At 28.6% G+C, this 19,853-nt stretch overlaps 1 protein-coding gene and 1 long non-coding RNA gene across 2 annotated transcripts in view; both read left to right on the forward strand.

Annotated features, from left to right (window-relative positions):
* Nucleotides 1–19,853, forward strand: part of LOC126741979 (protein tiptop) — a 281,714-nt gene that overhangs the window by 49,243 nt on the left and 212,618 nt on the right. The gene's annotated exons all lie outside the window — the stretch shown is intronic.
* Nucleotides 11,845–13,129, forward strand: LOC126741981 (uncharacterized). Its single transcript, XR_007662452.1, has 2 exons — nucleotides 11,845–12,935; nucleotides 13,004–13,129. It is a non-coding gene; the product is annotated as an uncharacterized LOC126741981 (long non-coding RNA).

The following is a 19,853-nucleotide window of genomic DNA, read 5'->3' on the forward strand; positions in this document are numbered from 1 at the left end:
TGATGACTAACACAATGTCGACAGAGCAAGAAATCGTAGAATCCCACACGTACTTATTTTCTCTCGCATTAAATAAATTTATTATAATACATTTTCCATTACTGACGTATCAATACTTTTACCGATCACGGAATATTCTCGGAGTTTTAGTTCCGTCATAAAATCAGGTATTTTATTTACTGGCTGATCGTTATCATTTCTCAACGCCGACGATGATGACGATGATCAGTGATGCTATTAAACTGTACGGGTTTTAGTTCTTTGTTTCCATTTGATGGACCAGAGTAGGAGTTATCAGTTTTTTTATGCTAAGAAAATTCAAGTTTTGTGGATGTAAAGCTGGGTAGTTCATTTTATATGGCAAATGGCAAAAAAGGAAAGTTCTTAGAAAATATGTCATGGCCCAGTTATTTTTTTCGATGTTTAGTATGAGAAATTAATCAAAATTCAATTGCATCATCAGGTATCACAAGCCCTGCTCACTTTAGGTATAACCCAGTGAAATTAGAAATTAAATATAAAATAATTCGGACAGGCCATTTTTTGGTTCAATTTAGTGAACCCCCATTCCAAGATGCCAAATTCAAGTTTTTTAACTAAAATGTTGGGAGCAATAAATTTTGATAATCTGATGTTAAATATACATCTATCTACATGAAACATGCAAACTAAAGAATTGAATGCATACATGAATGCCTTTTAGAGTACTAAAATGAACTTTCTAGATGCAACATGCATTAAATCAATAAATATATTGATGTGTATAAAACTTTAATCCAATCACGTGCAATTTTATTTCAAATTTGATTCTGCAAAATAATATATATATAAAATGGAAAAAATTATATTGCTGTAAACAAAGAAATGTTGTAATAAATAAATTTAATATCTGAAACAAATGTTGTGTCAAATAACGTAATGAAATTATTGTGCTTATTATTGAACCTGATGCTGCATTCAGTATAATTTAATGTTGAACGCATCCCCCAAGCCAAATTTTCTGTTACACAAGAAAATGGTCTATTACAACAAAAAAATTAAAAAGCATGATTGCATACCTTATGAACCAACTAATAGGGTTTGTAAGTAACCAATAGATTATTTGATTACTTATAATTTGCTATATCAAAAATACGTGTCCGAATATTTTTTATTATTATATAATTTTATAGTTAAAGTAACTCAATTTACTAACTGCTCGATATCGTTCGTTGTACATTTAATTAAGCATCTTTATGTATTCCCCGTTCCTAAGTCTTCTGGACATTTTTTTAATTTTATTCCAGCTAATTGAAACCTTTTGATTATTTCTTCCAGGTATTTAAAATCGTAAAGTATAGACTTTTGTGGTAATTTTTGTGTGTTTCAGGTACCTCTGAGTATTCAGATTTTATTACTTATTTTAAGTTTTTTTTTTTAATCGAATTCTAAATTTTAAAACGTTAAATTTGAAAAGTTAAATAATTTTTTAACGTCTTTTAAATCTTACCCCATTCGCAGACAAAACAAAATTTTTTGGGGTCTTCCTAGGATATTTTTTTTTTTTTAGAATCGGCATGTCTTAAGGTCATTTATTATATGTCAGTTAGATGTTTTTTGTTTGTAGTGTTTTTTGGTAAAGAAACAGCCAGACTGCCATCGCAGACTTGTCCCTTTGGATAACAACTTGCGTTATATAGGGACAAGACAAGACTTATGCAGACAATATATTTATTGAAAGGTTGCATAGGTACTACGAAATAATATACGAAATAATATAAGAAACTACAAAAATATTAATTCATATGCTTATAGGTATAGGTATTACAAAAACCGAAATTCATTTATTGGAATAAAAATTTTCAAAGCATTGCCCAACACACAATGGGGGATGCGTTTCGCAAACCTTACATCTCCATGATGTCTGCCCGCGTTTGTCATGCTTAGAACACTCCCGGCATCGCAGGAAATTACTTTTGCGTTTAGAGTTGGGCGGGACTGGTATTTTTTCTAAGGTAACGGTAACGTTTCTGGTAACGAAGGTTCTGCGTCATTCGATGCTGAACTGATATCCTCGTTCTCAGAAGCGGTACTTTCTTGAGTTTCATCAGAGCTATTATTTGATGGAACATAGTCTTCATCCACACTTTAGAGTTATGATAAGGATCCTCATCACTTTGTTGACTAGCCTCATCCGAACTAGACGATGCTGATTCAGCAGTCTCGACTTTATCATAAAACTTTAACAGCCTAGCTTTTTCTTTTTCGTCCATTTTTCTGCAAAAAAAATTAAATTTTACTGGTACTGCCGAGACAAGTAGCTAATATAATACAGAATGTCATTCACAGTATGTACTTGCCTAGATTTTCTGGCGAGGAGGGGCTCATGCAATGAGATGTTTTTTATCTGTTTTGGTTACGAAAATCTATACACATAAAAAAATTTTGAACCTAACCTAACTACCACACAACGAATTTTCGGGCTACACAACGGTAGCTACATAAGCAAAAACGTGTAAAAACAAATTATTATACTGGGCCCTAGATATTTATTGTATCTACTACTTTTCAATGTTAGTTTTCTATTATTACCACCAACTCCAGATTGAAACTGGCTAAAACCATATGCAAATACAATTTCCAAAAAAAAAATGAGCCCCTACTACTTATTTTTCACCTCTAAAACTTACCGAACACAGGTGCACTTTATTGGGACACAAACCACGTCTGATTGTCTAACCTTATATAGATTTTGTCTGCACTTGCAGTCTTGGCGCCAAAAAAAAAGCTGACTGTCAACACATGCGCAGGTTACATATATGCATACTATACGCTTCGTGGGTCGATTCGCAGTATTATTGTAGTATTTAGTGGAACACAACAGATCTTTCTAAGCCTTAGTACACTCTAATAACGACTGCAAATGAAGACTTGTCCTCTGGGGACGATCAAATTGCGTCTTCATATGCAGGCGTGTCCCTGCACGTCTGTCTGCATATGTAGACGTGTCCGTGAATGGGTTACAATCAATTTTAGAAGTAATGTGTATATTTTCTAAGAGTCAAAGTAATGTTGAAATGTGTTATGAAATATATGTATGAAAATAATGTTAAAACCATTTAAGACACATAAAATTATGTTTGTAGGGCACAATAAAAAGTTCATAATAAAAATTGTGTAAAAAAAATTCAAAATCTTACTACTCTTAGTAAGTGGTTCTTTTTTTTTAATTTTTCAAAAATTTGGCATATTCGTATCGTGGGCATTTCAGACTTTTAGGATAATATTCAGTTACGGTACAGGTGCTTTAATTTTCTTTCTGATGGTGTTTGAAGCAATTGATTTTTTTTAGGACTATTTGGACCATGGTTCTCGGTATCCTAAGCAATAATTCCTTAAATATTCCAGATTTTTTAATTCGACCTTGATTTTATAATAGGGTTTAAATCAACTTCTTTTTTTTTAAACTTTGAACTTCTTTTTATTCCTTCACGTAATTTTCCAGAGTTCTTCAACCACGTATTCCTGATAAATAAAACAGTTTTTCACCAAATCCAAGAATAATATATTTGACGCAACTGGAATATCGGTTTATTTATTTTAGAAAATTGTAGTGATTCTTTATGCCTTTCAGGCCTTTTAAGCTATATTAAGTAAATCACATATTTTTAAATCACTGTATTTTTTTGGGAAAATATTAATTTCATTCAATGATATTCAAGAATTCTTTATGAACTCTGTATAAAATTCCCACTGTTCACCTTCTATTTAATTTAAACCAGCCAATCATGACTCTATTTAGGAACCTCGATTAATTAATTCTTTTGGACCAAATGATTTGTTACTAAGTGGAAAGTATTTCACAAAATTAATTTAAAAAAAATAAATATTATATTAAAAAATTAAATTCAAAATGGTCGTCCATATAAAACAAGGGAATTGATTCGACCCCTCGCAGCCAGTACATTAATTTGCCCCAGTGGATAATAAAATTTTATGGAATAATAGTGTCATTATGTATTGTAATAGCACGTAATGTGGGGGTAATTTATTATTTTTGGGTCCGCGCTCATACAATCGGATTATAATTATTCGTTCAGTTCTTTGTGTCTATAGTGCGAATCGTCGTTGCCCCGTTGTTTAATGGGGAATCAATATCGACCGGTCGTTTTCAATAAATTTTAGTCGCCAATCACAGTAGCGCGCGATTTTTCGTTTTGTTTAAACAATAGGACCACTGCGGATTAAAGTATTTAAATAGTTTGAGAGATGTTCAATTCTGATTGGGCACACTCGGACAGAAAAACACAACTTTCGGAAGATCCACTTACTGAACTAGACTTAATTAAAGTCTGAAAAAAAATCATAAATAATGCATAAATCGACGATTTCGAGCAACAAGTAAAAAATGCAACAGTTGAACCCGATGGGCAACGGCAGATCCTGACGACGCCGATCCTGCTCGCTCGTTAAGTGGGTGTGAAAAGCAGGTTGTATTTATCAGGGAACGTGTCAAAACTGTTATTTTCCTAACGGAATAAAATGCGGCAAAACAACAACTATTCGTACTTTATCGGCTTTCAAGAAACAATAATGGGACTGGATGACGATGTTCAAAGCTTCGTGGCTTTCGATTGAGGCGGACATCTATCGGCCTATCGACAAGGCTATTGTATCATACCGGTCGATATTTTTAGAAATCGGACTTTTGTGGGCGAATTTTTCTGTTTTAGGCCCGGTATTGTCGGATTCGCTTTCGAGTTTTGCGGTTTTTGTTTTCGCTTTTTGTTCAGGTGTTGTTTTTTTTAAATGTTGTTTGGCCTGATTTTGACTGAATTTTAACGCCTAAAATTAATTATTAGTTATGCAATAATTAGGTAAACTTTTATCCAAATATTTAAATCATACATTAGCCCATTTTTTTATTACTTTTATATCATTTATTATAGCAAATAAGATATCTAAATTGACTCAAAATAAACTCCTTTTGTGTGTCTTTGTAAAAAAAAAAATACAAAATTTTAAACCACATGTAACCGATATTATAAAGGACATATTAGCTTGAACATATTTGGTGACAGGTATCATTTTGTAGGAAACGATAGAGACCAAAAGTCCATAGGTGGAGACTACTTAGTGCTTAGTAATTAAATATAAATGAGTTATTAAATACCACAATTCTAGTGACACAATTTTTTTCTTAATTTTTAGATTCTAATGGAGAAAAACTTAAATGCAATAATTTCGATGTTCTATTTAAAGCATATTTTAATATACCATTTTATATTAGAAAAAGCTGTAAAAAAAAAAGATTTGAAATATGTTCCTAAATATTTATAATTTTAAAGAGCTTTGATAAATCCTATGGGTAGAAATGTGAAACATCAAATTTAACTGGTCTCTCAAATTAAAAAATTAAAACCCTAAAAATGTTTTCCCTCATAAATATCAAGGCTCTATTGACGTTTTTGTATAGCCTCTAAATTTTTAATAAGTCAATTATTAGTGAAATTTTACTTAATATTCTTAAAATATTTTATATTACTTCAATCTGTAAGAGGGGAGATAAAAGCCTAATTCGAAATTATAGATCAATAAGTGTTTTAAATTCCTTAGACAAAATCTTTGAATCAATAATTTATAGCAATATACAGGGTATCCCATTATTCAAGCTAAATATTTTACTAGCAGATTCTGAAAAAAAAATAGGTTAAGGTAAATTTTCCTAGTCCCAAGGTCAAAGACAATCAAGACTTAAAATACTACCACCTATTGACTTTAAATTTTAAGTTAAAATCAGTGTAAAAAAATTAATTTATTAGCAAAATATGGCCAGGAATTAACATTTTTTGGTTTTATTTGACACATAACTAATTGGTCTTTTATACCAGCATTAATTAAGCTTAATTGGCCAGTTGTTTCTTTAATTAATTCAAAATTTTAAAATGTTTTATTAATTAGTAAAACTAAAGAAATCCTCGTAAAGTTAAAATTTTAGAAGCAAAAATTTGTGCTTAAAGAACGCTAATTATTTAATAGTTGTCTTTTAGTTAAAACAATAGCCAAAAAAAATATATTTTATATTTATTAAACCTGCCACAAAAGTCTTAGCGTTTTATTAGAAAACCTCCAAAAAAAAGATGTATCATAAAGTAAAAACTCAGATATTGTAGACATCTTTGTGCCAATTTTTAAGATTATTGCTTAGTTTATTTTTGTCAAAAACAGCTTTAAAAATAACCAAATTTTAATTAATTATATTCGTGCTTTAACTATGATAATCTTAAGAAGAAAAATCATTTAGAGAAAATTTAAATATTTGGATCAAATCTGGTCGAAAAGTGAAGAATATGACGCAACAATAAACCTTATAGTGACTTGGGTTTTTTTTTCAAACTTAAAAATATTTATTTAATTATCTTTTTACATATCTAAAAGAAACCCAGAAACTTATTGCATAAATGCTTTAACTATATTTTTAGCATGTTTGGTCATAAAAATAGTTTACTAGGCTAAAAATTACAGTTTGCTTAAATTTTAGATGGATTAAATGAAAAACACCCATTTAATCCATTAGAACCCAAGAACATCCTTGTTTTATTTTTACATTGGAAGCAAACCTCATATTCATAAATATTCCCCAGTGCAATTCCACTATTCCTTCTGGTAGTAATTTTGTTTGCTATTAGAGCATGTAAAATATGATTTAACGCCTTAATGCGCTTTGACACCACATAATACATGCATTTTACACATCGCACATTGTGGAGAACAATAATAGAATTCATTTCCTTCTGTCTCGTGTAAGAACCTGTAGGAAGCAATTTTTTACTAGCATTTATACTCTTAGCATAAAAGCGCAAGGATGCGTTTAATCAATGCCACATCTGAATGCTTCCTGTAAGTTTATCATTGTCAATGTAATCATTTTCTTATATATATATTTTAATTTGCTTCAAGCACATAAAACTGTAGTTTATTATAGTCGATAATATATTTATATACGATTTTTTTTTCTACCGCATTTGCACGCCATCCATTAATGGTTTTTTTGGGGGTAGCAGACCCTGTATATTATGGCAAAGCCAGCATGTATAATAAAGTCCCGTAAATAACTCAAGTTTTCGTTTAGGAAACAGCCGGCTTCACGCCACATCAGGGTCTGAGCGACAGCTATCGAGATTTATTGCAGTTTACTTTCACTAATAATTCATTTTTCGCAAAGAACTCCACTGACGCAAATAGAACAAAGGGACGTTACAGAAACCTCACAGTCATTGGCGGAACATGTTTGTTTTATCTTTTTAAATAAAATAATATTTTCAGCTTGAAAATTCAATAAAATTATATTTTTGGGAAATCGGTCAATCATGTTATGCATTAAGTTATGCATAAAATTAATATTTTAATTTTCTAAAGTGAACACACAAATTGTGTGGATTTATTATTATAACAAAATAATTGATAAATAATAGAGTATAATATTGTGCGTCATAACCTATTAAGTTATGCAGAGAAAAAATTTTAATCATTTAATTTGAATTAAAGATGTTTCAATTATCATTTCAACAATATTTTTTATAAACTAAATAGTTTTAACAATTTAGATATTATAGCCTATTAAGTTATGCAAGGAAAATCTGATATCATTTTAATTTTATTCTATTATCATGTTTTAAATTCCTGAAATGAAAACAAACATTGTTGGAAAAGCAATAAAACAGCAGAATTAGTTTTTGAATTTTAATAAACTTATGATAAAATTTCAGAATAAGAAAATGTAAAAAAAGCGTCTTTAATACAATTAATTTAAAAAAATTTTAGTCGTATACATAAATTAAATTTAATTGCCTGGAAATGTATAATAAATTTAAATACAATAAAAATAAGATAAGATAATGAAACTGTGAGTATCATAACCTATTAAATTATGCACATAATATCTAATTTAAATTATAATTGCCAACATTGCCTGGTCAAATAAACAATTTAATGTTGATAAAATTAATTTAAAAATATTTTTAGTTGCCTCAAATATGCACCAAAAAATGAAAATGTAAAGTCCTGAAAAACTATAATAAAATAACCAATGAAGGTCACAGAAATTCTGGTCATTAAATATATAAAAAGTGAAAATAATTCAGATATAAATATTTAAACTAAATATATTTATTTTTTAATAATATAACATGTTTTTTCTGCTAAAGACATCATCAGTCTAAAAATATGAAATAAATCCAAAATTTTCGTTTAACCTGCTGGTAAAATATAATAAAATGGCAAAATAAATAAAAAAAAAGTATTTTAATTTTCAAATTTATTTAAAATATATTTTGAGTGACAATAAAATGTACTTTTAGCAGCTGGATGAGTATAATAAAATAGCACTTTATGTAATTTAAAAAAAATCCTTTATTGATATATTCTTAGTTGCTTGTAATAAACATGAAAATTTAATTTAAGTTTATAAAGAAGTATACTAAAAGAATAAAAGACGGTTACAGAAACCTTAACGTTATTAGCGAAACATTTTGGTTTTACCATTTTATTATATTTAAAAAAATATTTACTGCTAAAAAATGCAATAAAATGATTTTACAGGAAAATGGGTATCCTCTCCTATTAAGTTATGCACAAAAATAATTAAGATTAATTTTCAATAAAATTATTGAGCACAATGTTCTACTAAGCTATGTAGGGAAATTTCATTTGTATTCTAAAAGTTGAATTTTACTGCTAGGAAAAATACAATAAAAAGCCATCATTAATTTTTTGGTCTTATAATACTGGGTATTGTGCTCTATTAAGTTATGCAGAGAAAATCATATTTAATTTAAAATTGCCTTCAAATATTGTTCTAAGTACAAAATTTATTTCAATTATTGTTTTAAAATTTTAGTGCCTAGATGATTGACTAGTAAAATTTTAAAAATAAAAACATATTTAATAAAATCCATTTTGGAATATTTTCAGTTGCCTGAAATAAACACTCAGACCATACTTTTAGGCTTTAACTTTTTATTGTATTTAAAATTGAATTTAGTTCTTGCAAATGGAATAAAATTATATAATGGGAAAGTGGATATCATTCATTACCCCTAAATTATGCACAGAAACTATTAAACATGATGATCCACTGAGTTATGCAGAGAAAATCTTATATCCTTTTATTTTTATTCCAAATGTTGCGATTTTCTAGAATAAATAGAAAAATTTAATTTTAGTGCTTTAAAAAATCAATAAACCGACAATATTATTTTTTTGATATTATAAGCCTGTACCGTGTACCCTATTAAGTTATGTGGCAAAAATAATTTTAAGTTCGAAATTGGCTAGAACTATTCTAATAAACCTAGACAAATAATATTGGATATTTTAACCCAACCCAACTGCCTGGAAATCAGTACCTCTGCCTGTAATAAATACAATAATTTAGTTTAATAGCTTCGAAAGTGCAATAAATGACGAAAGAAATAACTTGCTATAGGCATTGTACCCTACTATATTATGCAAAGAAATATAAGCATAAATAAATACAAAATCTACAGTATTTAAATTAAATATATTTGTTTTTTAATAATGTAACATATTTTTTTAATTTAAGGCATCATAAGTCCAAAGACCATCATCTTCAATTAAGTTATGCATAAAAAATTAATATATTTACAATATTCATATAAAAATTTTCTAATACGTAAAAACTAATATTTAATCATTCGATGCTGTATTTTTATTTAATTTAAAACCTGTATACTGTAACACAGTAAAATCATGAAACCACGTATTATAATTATATATTTCAAGTACTTAGTGTAACAAAACAATTATTAAATTAACTACAAAGCCCTCCCGAAGCGAATTAACAGTTAATTACTAAAGAGAGAAATTTATATTTTTATTACTTCCGAGCCGGGGTATGAACATAATTAGATCGAATAATTACGTGCTCCGATCAAAAACACAAAACGATTCATTATTGCCCTTTTGCGTAACATATTAAAGCATCAGTTTGATCGGTCACCTATGAAATTGGAATTTGTATGTATGTATGTATGTATTTATTTTGTCTGCGTTTGAATCTTATACCTGCGTTTACCTGTTAATTCGGTATGTTACAAACAGGCACGGGATATTCTCAAAAAAATACATATATTTATTACTAACTAGTGAATTTTTGTGTAAATTCTTGAGTGGATCGTTAAGCCATGTTGAAGTTATTAGAGCAACAATTCAATCTAAAAATTCTTTAATGCATGGCCTTAATTCAAGTACTGAAAGGTCATAGAAAAAATTAAGGTAAATGCATCTGCACGAGTTTAATAAAAGGCCTTATTAAGTTATGCAGAGAAAATTAATTTGTATTTAATATTTGAACTGCCTGGGAATAAATGCAGGTGGATCACTTATATAAGCAAAAACTAGAAATAAATTTATTCATTAATATTGGAGAATAACCCCCGAACAATAACAATAAAATCCATACACCCCCGTGCCGGTGTTCAGTCAGATGTCAAAATTGAATCTGGATATATGCAGATATCAAAGAAAATTAAATAATTAATGTTGTACGAGTTCACTGATTTACAACCCGATTATCGTCTGATATAACGTCGGGTTTATTATTTTACTAATTTACCTTGGGTTGATTAGATTTGTTTGTTTTACGCAGTCGAATGTAAAATGCTCCTATTACTAGTCCGCAAGTTTTTATTTATTATAAAAGGATTTTTAATTACAAAAGTATAAAACGTAATTAATTTTTAATGATGTTTAAATGGGAGATGCTCTATTGGGTGCTCATAAATTTTAACCAGGACAAATGAGTATGGCTCTAAAGTTTTTTCTACGGTTTGGTACTTATTGCGTTTTTTTACAAGTTATTGCTAAGAGTTCATATTCAACATTCAACATTCTTTGTTCTGGCCACTTTGTAATGAAGGTTAGCAAAGAACCTTTCTCGGATATTTAGGTTCCTGGACATTTTTTCGATTAAAAAATTATATGCAGTCGGCATATTATCTGTAAAGGCAAAATCTTTTTTTTTTAATAGGCTAGCAATTTTTTTAATACGAATAAATGTAATAGATTTGGATAAGAATGGTATCATAAGTAAATTTGTTGTGGTATGTATTGGGTAATTTTTTTTAATTATTTTTTTTTTAAACTAAAACTAATTTTTTTTTATTTCTTCTTTTACAGTAAATTACACAATACTAGCACAATTCAAAAATCTGATATTTTAAGTGTGTTAATAAGCGTTTTGACACCAATTACGGATCTGTATTTTTATTTATTCTTAAAAAATAAAAGAGGACCTGATGTTGGTTCAGTTTAGGCGGTTGAGGATAAAAATGTAAGGTTCTAATAAACATTTAGTCGCCTGAAAAAATTTTTCAATTTTTAACTTTTTTCGTGCACTTAACAAATTTCTTATTATCTCTATTTAAATAAAAATAAATTTATAAATTAAAATAACATAAAAGTAAAATAACTTCATATTAAACCAGTCTAGGCAGTTGAAGAGAAAATTTATAAAAAGTGCCTTTTTATTCGCTAATTAACTGCCTGGAAGAAATTTCAAAATTTTTATTTTATTTCAGATATAGTATTCGTCAAAACAACTCATTAACGCATCAATATTATATTTATTTTTTTACTCTGTTATAATATTTTTTCTACCATTACATATTAAACAAATATGACTATTTTAACAGAAAACACCATAGCTATTAAAATTCGAGATGAAAAAAGTTAATTAAGTTACTAGCAAACAACTATAGATTTTTTAACTGAACATTTTAAGATTCTTTCATATATACCATATTCAATTTTTTCCAGGAAATATAATTATTTTTTAAAAAATATAACAAGCAGACTAAAGTCTTCAACTACCTGGAAAAAAAATGTATTGTCAAGTTCACATGTTGTGTCCATGAATTACTCAACGTCCTCGATAAAAAGTTCCAAGTAATCACACATATGATTTTAATCATATACAAGCACTATAAATTAAATATTATATTACAAACACGTGAAATTTATAGACAGTTTTGTTCTTATTGGTGTATTTGATAAAAGCTAAGAATTTAATTCTGTAAAACCCTATAAACTAAAGTCAAATCTGTCCAGATGATTATTAAAACAATTTTCAGTAGCAGAAGTTATAACATCTAGACGTAGCACAGGTAGACTTCCAAATATCGAACACTCTATTTGCCAAAAACATTTGACGTGTTTTTATTTCATAATTATTTTTTCAATAATTCTCCTAGACCACAGCTCCAATAATAATAAAGAATTCTGAAATTTAAAATAAAATCAGCACGTTCCTTCCAAGTTAGTAACTTGAGATTTGAACATTTCTTGCAGTCGGTTGGTATTGGAACACATAAACCATACAGGACCTTAATATCCAATAGACGGCCATATAGACAAGTGTTTTTTACAACTTAATAAAATTGTGAAATTTCACAGTTGATGCAATATGCTGGGACCAAAAGAGATCCTTAGTTACTATTAGTCCGAGATGTAACACTATACATTTGTCCACGTTAAAAGGAAGTAACCATTCGCTGCACCACTTCCAAATAGAGCACAGATCTGTTTGCAGTTGCTTTTGGTGAGAAACTAAGGGAAGTGCGTAGATTTTTGTGTCGCCTGCAAACATTGACACTTAACATTGTAGTTCTAAAGGCCAAAAACGGAGCCCTCGGGGACTCCACTCGATAGTTTTTGTATTTCAAGAAGTCTAACAAACCTCCTTTAAGGCCAATATATTCTAACTTATACAACAGTCGTTTCGTAGGAACTGCATCAAATGCCTTAGCAAAGTCAAAGTAGATGAAATCCATTGGTTGATTTTTGTGCAAGAATGATATAAGAGGCGCAACTAACACTTTACAATATTTAAAAAAAAATGCCTATTATTATGATTAAGAACTGCATAACTTAATAGGGTACGACGCGCAGTACTTTGGTTTTAAAACTGAAATATTAATTTTGCCATTTTATTGTATTTTTTTAGGCAGGAAAATTTAATGTTTCCTTTGATTCCAGGCAATTGGGACATTAGGAATAAAAATCAAATGATACGATATTTTCTTTGCATAACTTGTTTTTTGTGATGTAATATATGGACCATGCCTCGAAATGACGTATTTAGGTTTTACAAAACTTGTATTAGATTATATATTTGGTATCCTCAGACGCAACATTATTTCACATGGATTAATGGATGTTAAGTGGCCTAAAATAGAAAGACGCAGGAAACATCAGACATAAATCTCTTGTTGATATTTAGACTATTTAATACACACAAAGTCTTGGATTCGGTTCCATCTCTGGGAACATTTATGGGTATGATCTTAAAAAAATTGTTTATATCTAATGCGTAATAAGTAAATATGAATTTTTGATAAATTAGTTTAATTCATGTTCTCTGAGCTGTTCGTCTCTTGGATTAAAAAGGGAGTTTTGAGGGTGTCGCATTTTTGTTACTAAAGTTTCTGCAGTTGTTATCTTTTTTAAAGCAGGTAGTCCGAGATTAAAAAATATTCTGTGGCCATATTCTAAAATAGGTCTGAAAATTGATTTGTGAATTTTTATTGCCATTCTGATATTAATTAAATGGTTTTTATACATTAATGCTCGGAAATGCTTTACTCTGTTTATTGCTTTAGAGTATTTCTATAAACTGAATTTGGTATAAATTTTAATCCTCAGATATTTAGCAGTCGGCAATGGTCTAATGGATTGGTCGAGTAAGGTTATTTGAAATGAAGTTGCTCGAATTGAGTGGAGGCATCAATATTTTAATGAATTTGGAACTGTAATTTTCCAAACCAGACCTCAATTTATTGAGTGTGTTATTGATTGGCAGCTTCTGAACAAGATCTTGCATGTGTAATTAATACGGTGTCATCGGCTAACTGCAAGATATATTTATTCACCTATATATAAGTAATGTTCAGTTATGTCGTATACATTATACAACAATAGTAATAATTCTGATACGTCTTGTTGAGTATATTTTTCTGTGTAAATTTTTTAAAATTTATTAATAAAAAAATATATTTGTAGTTCTAGTTTTCAATTGGTAATTTGACATTTGCACTGATTTTTTAAATCATGTTATTTTAAATGACCAGTTATTTTGTCGAAACACATAACTCTTAAAGTAAGATTATCATTCCTTAGAGAGAACGTCTATATTATATTTCGTAATTACTTTTAATCAAAAAAACTAATGAGATGCTATTGTTATGCTACACATTTTCTTCAATTAACTCACCTATAAGAAAATCAATAATGACAAACGTGAAAAACACTTACCTTATCCATTCGCAATACCCAATTACCGAAAGTGTTGTTGTATTTCTTGAAGCACAGACCAAAGCCGGGGTCGTCTGAGAGTGCCTGTCTCCATGCATCACTCGAGTGACACCCGGTGCCCCATATATCACGTGCTGGGGACGTCTTCTGGCTACCCCCTCGCCCCCTTTCTCCTCTTTCTTGGAATTCGCGGGCTCCCTTATTTGCATACAGCGACAATGTCGCCCGTTTCTTCTTTTTTTTTTATCTGGCGATTTATGGGTCCTCTAATGCGAGACGAACGACTTGCCAGGGCAGTCGATTAGACGAGTGGATTTATTTTATTTTTGCTCTTCTGGGATCGAATAACATTTCGTAGTGTTGATGCGTTTTGGAAAAAATATGGTTTTGACATTCATACATGATTTTTACATTCATAAAGCATAACTTAAGTGGATATGACCCTGCTTTTAATATTGTGTTTTAAAATATGCTTCTACGTCTAAATTAAAATGATGTGGTGTAAACGTGTCATAATAAAGACAATAAACAGAAACCTGAGTTATTCAATGTCAATTGTGTGATCTCAAATTTTGTGAGTTGCCTATTTTTTTTGTTCTAAAGAAGTCAAGAAGAAAAAAAGATAAAAATTCTTTAGGAATATATTCCATTGAGATTCATAGTAAGTTTTCTCGGTTTCTCAACTTATCAGTTTTACAACAATCATATTTTTTTCAGTTTGGTTGATGGCGCCTTTGAGCGAGATTATCAATATGCATACAAAAATTTTTGAAATCGTCAACTTATTACAAGATTTTTAATTACCACCAAATTATGTCCTAATATCAGTGGATATTATTGTTCTTCATTTACAAATGTCCCAGCATACCTTGTCATTGCAATTTTAACAAGAAAGTGAGATTGAATAATAGACTGAGGGACGTTATCATGGCAAGAAGTTACAGAGCTCTTCACTTTAATTTTTCAAATTAATTGTTTTAATTTTAAAGGTCAATTTTACCAATAAATTTTTGAACTAGGTATGGGTAATTGTTCATCACCTATTTGCTCCGACATCATTATAAGTGAACTATAAAGAACATGCACTAATCAATTATCTTTTTTTTTAAGCGTTTATCTTTTTTCAATTATCTTTTTTTTTCTAGCGTGCCTGCTGAGAAAATTGATGTTCTTTTTAACACATATAACTGTTTTCATTAAAAATTGCAATTTACATTTGAAATAGAGTATAAACAATTCATATATATCATAGCAGTAGTATTCCTTCAAAAATAAGTAAAAATACAGTTTTCTAGTTTTAATTGCATAAGCTTACACACCTGAAATTAGGCTTATTAGTCATATAGATTTATTGTACAAGAGTCCACTGATTATTAAAATTTTAAAAGGGATTATTTTGCGTTTTTTTAGCATAGATTTCCTTATTTGTTTGTATGCATGCTACAGCAGGTTATATTTAATATTTATCAATTTAAACTTATTCTTTTTTATTCACCGATAGGTGAATACACGTTAGATTTATAATACTATTTCCTTAATTCCAAAATGCTTAAAGGCTTATATTTTAAATACATAGATGGTACTGGCTAACACACCTGAAATTAGGCGTTGCTTGTTTGTAACTCGTTAATACTACATTGGTTTAGTTTTTCCCTTGACATTTTATTATTTACAAAATTATCTAAAATATAATGAAAACTGACTCGAACATTCTCAGAAAATGTTTTATACTATTACTTTAAACTAAGATATTACTCTAATATAGAGTTAAGTTATGCAATACGAGCTACGAAAGTTTAAAGCAAAAATTAGCCTTAAATATAACTTTCATTATTTTATGCACATTTTAATTAGGTGGAACGCACGTTCTATAAATTTTGAAAATTATCTCATCATTTTTTACTAGGACATTACTTTTATTTTTAAATTATAAGGTGAGTAGTGCAGCTAAATTAATAACACAGATGAGTAAAAAAATGCCTAACAAAAAAATTATTACAATAATATAATCTAAAAAAATTTAAGAAATCGTGCATAATTTAATAATATAGGATACACGTATTCTTATATAATTTTAAATTTAGCTCAAAATTTTTAGCTAATACATTGAATTTATAATGTTGGTAGTAGAACTAAGTGAGTAAAAAGGGAACTGAAAAAATAAATCTAATAATTATAACCTAATAATAATATCATCAAATAGATGATATTATTATTAGGGTACCTTCTGACCAATAAAAATAAATAATTATTGTCCATATATTTAAAAATGGCCGAAAGGACAAAATTAAAAACTACAGTTGTATAAAGAAGATCCAATGCAACAAGTTTAATTAATTAATTAATCTTATATTAATCAAAGAAGGTAGGCCAGTAGATATCAGATATACTGACTTTTATAAAGCATTTAATTAGGTTTTTTTTGATAAAGTTTTCATACTCAGTTGAAAAGTTAGCTTGGTGATTGTATTTTGCTATATTATGATTTTATATGTATTCTTATTATTGGAGTTTGCTCTCTTATTTTAATTTTAGTGCTTTGTATTATATGATAACTCCTATTAAACATTTAATATGTTTATATTCTGGTAAATTTGTGACATTTAATAGAAAATTTAATGGAATAAATAAATAAATGAATTTCCTTGATGACATAGAATAACCATGTAATGAATTAGGGATACAAGAAAAAAACAAATAATTTCTAAAATAAATAAAGAGTCTACTTATAGTTTTATGCAGGCCACATAAAAAAATTCATTTTATGACACACCTAAAGCGTTTGCAAATAGAAACGTTTTATTTATGGCCAGCATATGTATAATCAAAAAGTACACCCATAGGACCCTTCTGTAAATAGAAAATTACATTAAAAATAAAAATCCAACCGTTAAGCAATAAACCCGCACAAATACAGAAATATGAGCATAATTTTTCACCATTACCCCCATTGACAGGCACGGCCCCTGAAAGAGCAAATCTATCTTTTGTTCGACAACTATTATTTATTTAAAATTTATGGGCCACAACTGCGCGTCAATCAAACAAATAAATTGCGCCACGGTGACGTTTACCGATGGGTGGGGGTCGGCGAGTTTTGATTTATTCATTTTCGTTTTTTTTTTTTTCATCGTAAATAATCAATAACTAATTGGCATGTGTAAGCTAAGCTAAGCACTAATATTTTAGGCATAACTTAAATGGATATGACTTTCATTTCTTTAAGTTTGTACCTACATATATATGTAGGGTATTGCAATATATTTTGGAAATACGGGGTGTTAAAATTCATAGAAAACAATAACGTAAAAAAAGTACGAAATTAAATTAAACAAAAAAACATTTTCAACAGGTATACATAGTCCCTAAAGAAAAATAAACAAACATAAACTTCTAGATTAAATTACTCCTAACATTGTAATTTTTAATCTTTTTTATAAGGAAATATAGATAAATTTCTTTAATTGAATTTTTGTGTGACAAAGCTTAACAAGCTAAAAAGCTTAATGGAGAATATTATTTGTTATACGTTCGGACGTAAATGTACTCGTAAGAACTTTTAGTACAAAATCCACATGTTCTCTAGTAGTATATTTGTGCATATTTCTAAATATTCTTGTTTTTTTCACAATTGTATCCTTACGGAAAAACTTATTTTTGATATCAAATTTTATATTAATTTTAATTTTTGCTCTTTTATGACTTGAAATGTCAGTGGTGTATCATACTTATCAGTGGTGTCCATACGTGATTTTTAATTTAATATTTTTGATTAAAAATGGTAACATTGTTGAATTCCTGGCAAATTTGTTCGTGGATGCAAGGTTTTCCAGTAAAAAAAATAAATACCTTCTACTGAAAGTGTTTTTGCAGAAAATCTGCAGATCGAATCTCATGATGCATCATATCCATGATCTTGAGACAGAAACTCATCATTCACTGTCACATATATAAAACAATTCATTAATAAATTTAATCCATTAGAAGAGTTTACCAAAACAAAAACACTTGAATATCCGAATGATTAGTATTAGTATAATTATAGTAAAGCCAGCCGAACTATATAGAAATTCTAGATATCTTAGTTATGTTGAAATCTTCAGCTCTTTTCAAAGGTCTAAATCACTAAGGACCAAAATATAAAACATTTTACAGAATCACTAGTAAACTTGTCTCTCTAAACTAATGGTTAATAAGAGGCCAAAGAACTGGAAATGGCAAAAATTAATTTATCTTGGCTTCACATCTTGAACTAGGTCTAAAGAGCTTAAGTTCATCTCATCCTTTTCTGACTTAAATAAAAAAATATCCAATACATTTTTCAAAGAAAATTGTAACTGGAGCTGATATTTGTGGCCATAGATGAGATCCTACGAGGCAATCTAGGAAATTTAAAGTATATCTCAACAAACAACGAATTTATGAATGAGTTACGTCCATTGGAGATACTGGCATAAACCAGAGATTTACGTAAGGATTGTGATGGATTTTGGAGTCTCACCAAGAGGTATCAGAGGCTAAGAACTTCGAAATGCTAATAAGTCATCTTGGTTTTATGTTGGACTGGATGTAAAGAGCTTATCTCGTCCTTTTCTGAGGAAAATTAAAAATTTCATTACTATAAAGTTCATATTCGAAGACCTTGGAAAGTATGAACAAAAGGCAACGCATTAAATTTGCTCCAAACTGAAAAAGGATCTAAGAAAAAAATTGCTTTTAGAAAATTCAATGGCGTACCATTTTTTTTCAAGAATATTTAAATAAGAATGTATGCAGACACTCGTGAGATTTAATTTAAAAATTATTTCACATCAAATAATGCCTTTTGTTACTCCAAATCCGTGCACAAAAATTCATAACTGATATTATATTTAATAATTATTTATGCATAACCAAAATGGATATGACGCTTTTTTGCTTAAAATTATATTAATAAAGTTATATTTCTTGTTAATTATTATTTCGAAAAAAATACATTTTAAGGACTTTGCTGTGGATATTTAAAAAAAACTATTTAACCATTTTTCGATGTTATTTTTGGTAGGAAATTATTTTGACTCAGTTTTGAAACATGGTTTTAATAATCGTGGAGGTTTAAATATATATAAAAAAATTTAAATTAAGTCGAATTTCCTTGTCAATTGTATGAATTCTGGGTGACTTTATTTTATGTTTGTTGCCAATTGGTTATTTTTTTTACGTGATATAATAATTAGACAAAAAAATAATAATTTTTTGTATTAAAAAACCAATGTTTAATAATTTTATTAAACTTGTACTAAAGTTATATACAGGGCTGTGATTTAATAATAAATAAATTCAATAAAAGGGGTGGTATTTTTTTTTGAAAAAATCTTCGGACACGTCGATTTAATTTTTAGATCAGGGATATTTTGACAACTATATTATTACTCTGTACATCTACAGAATATCACAGAAAAGTGTTATTTTTTCTTAATTTTTTTTTGTCCATTTTTTATATGAAAACCGATCGTAGCTTTGAAAATCATGGACGATTGTAATGGAATTACGTTTATTATGTC

This window comes from Anthonomus grandis, chromosome 11 (assembly GCF_022605725.1).
Source record: "Anthonomus grandis grandis chromosome 11, icAntGran1.3, whole genome shotgun sequence".
In the NCBI taxonomy this organism is placed as follows: domain Eukaryota; kingdom Metazoa; phylum Arthropoda; class Insecta; order Coleoptera; family Curculionidae; genus Anthonomus; species Anthonomus grandis.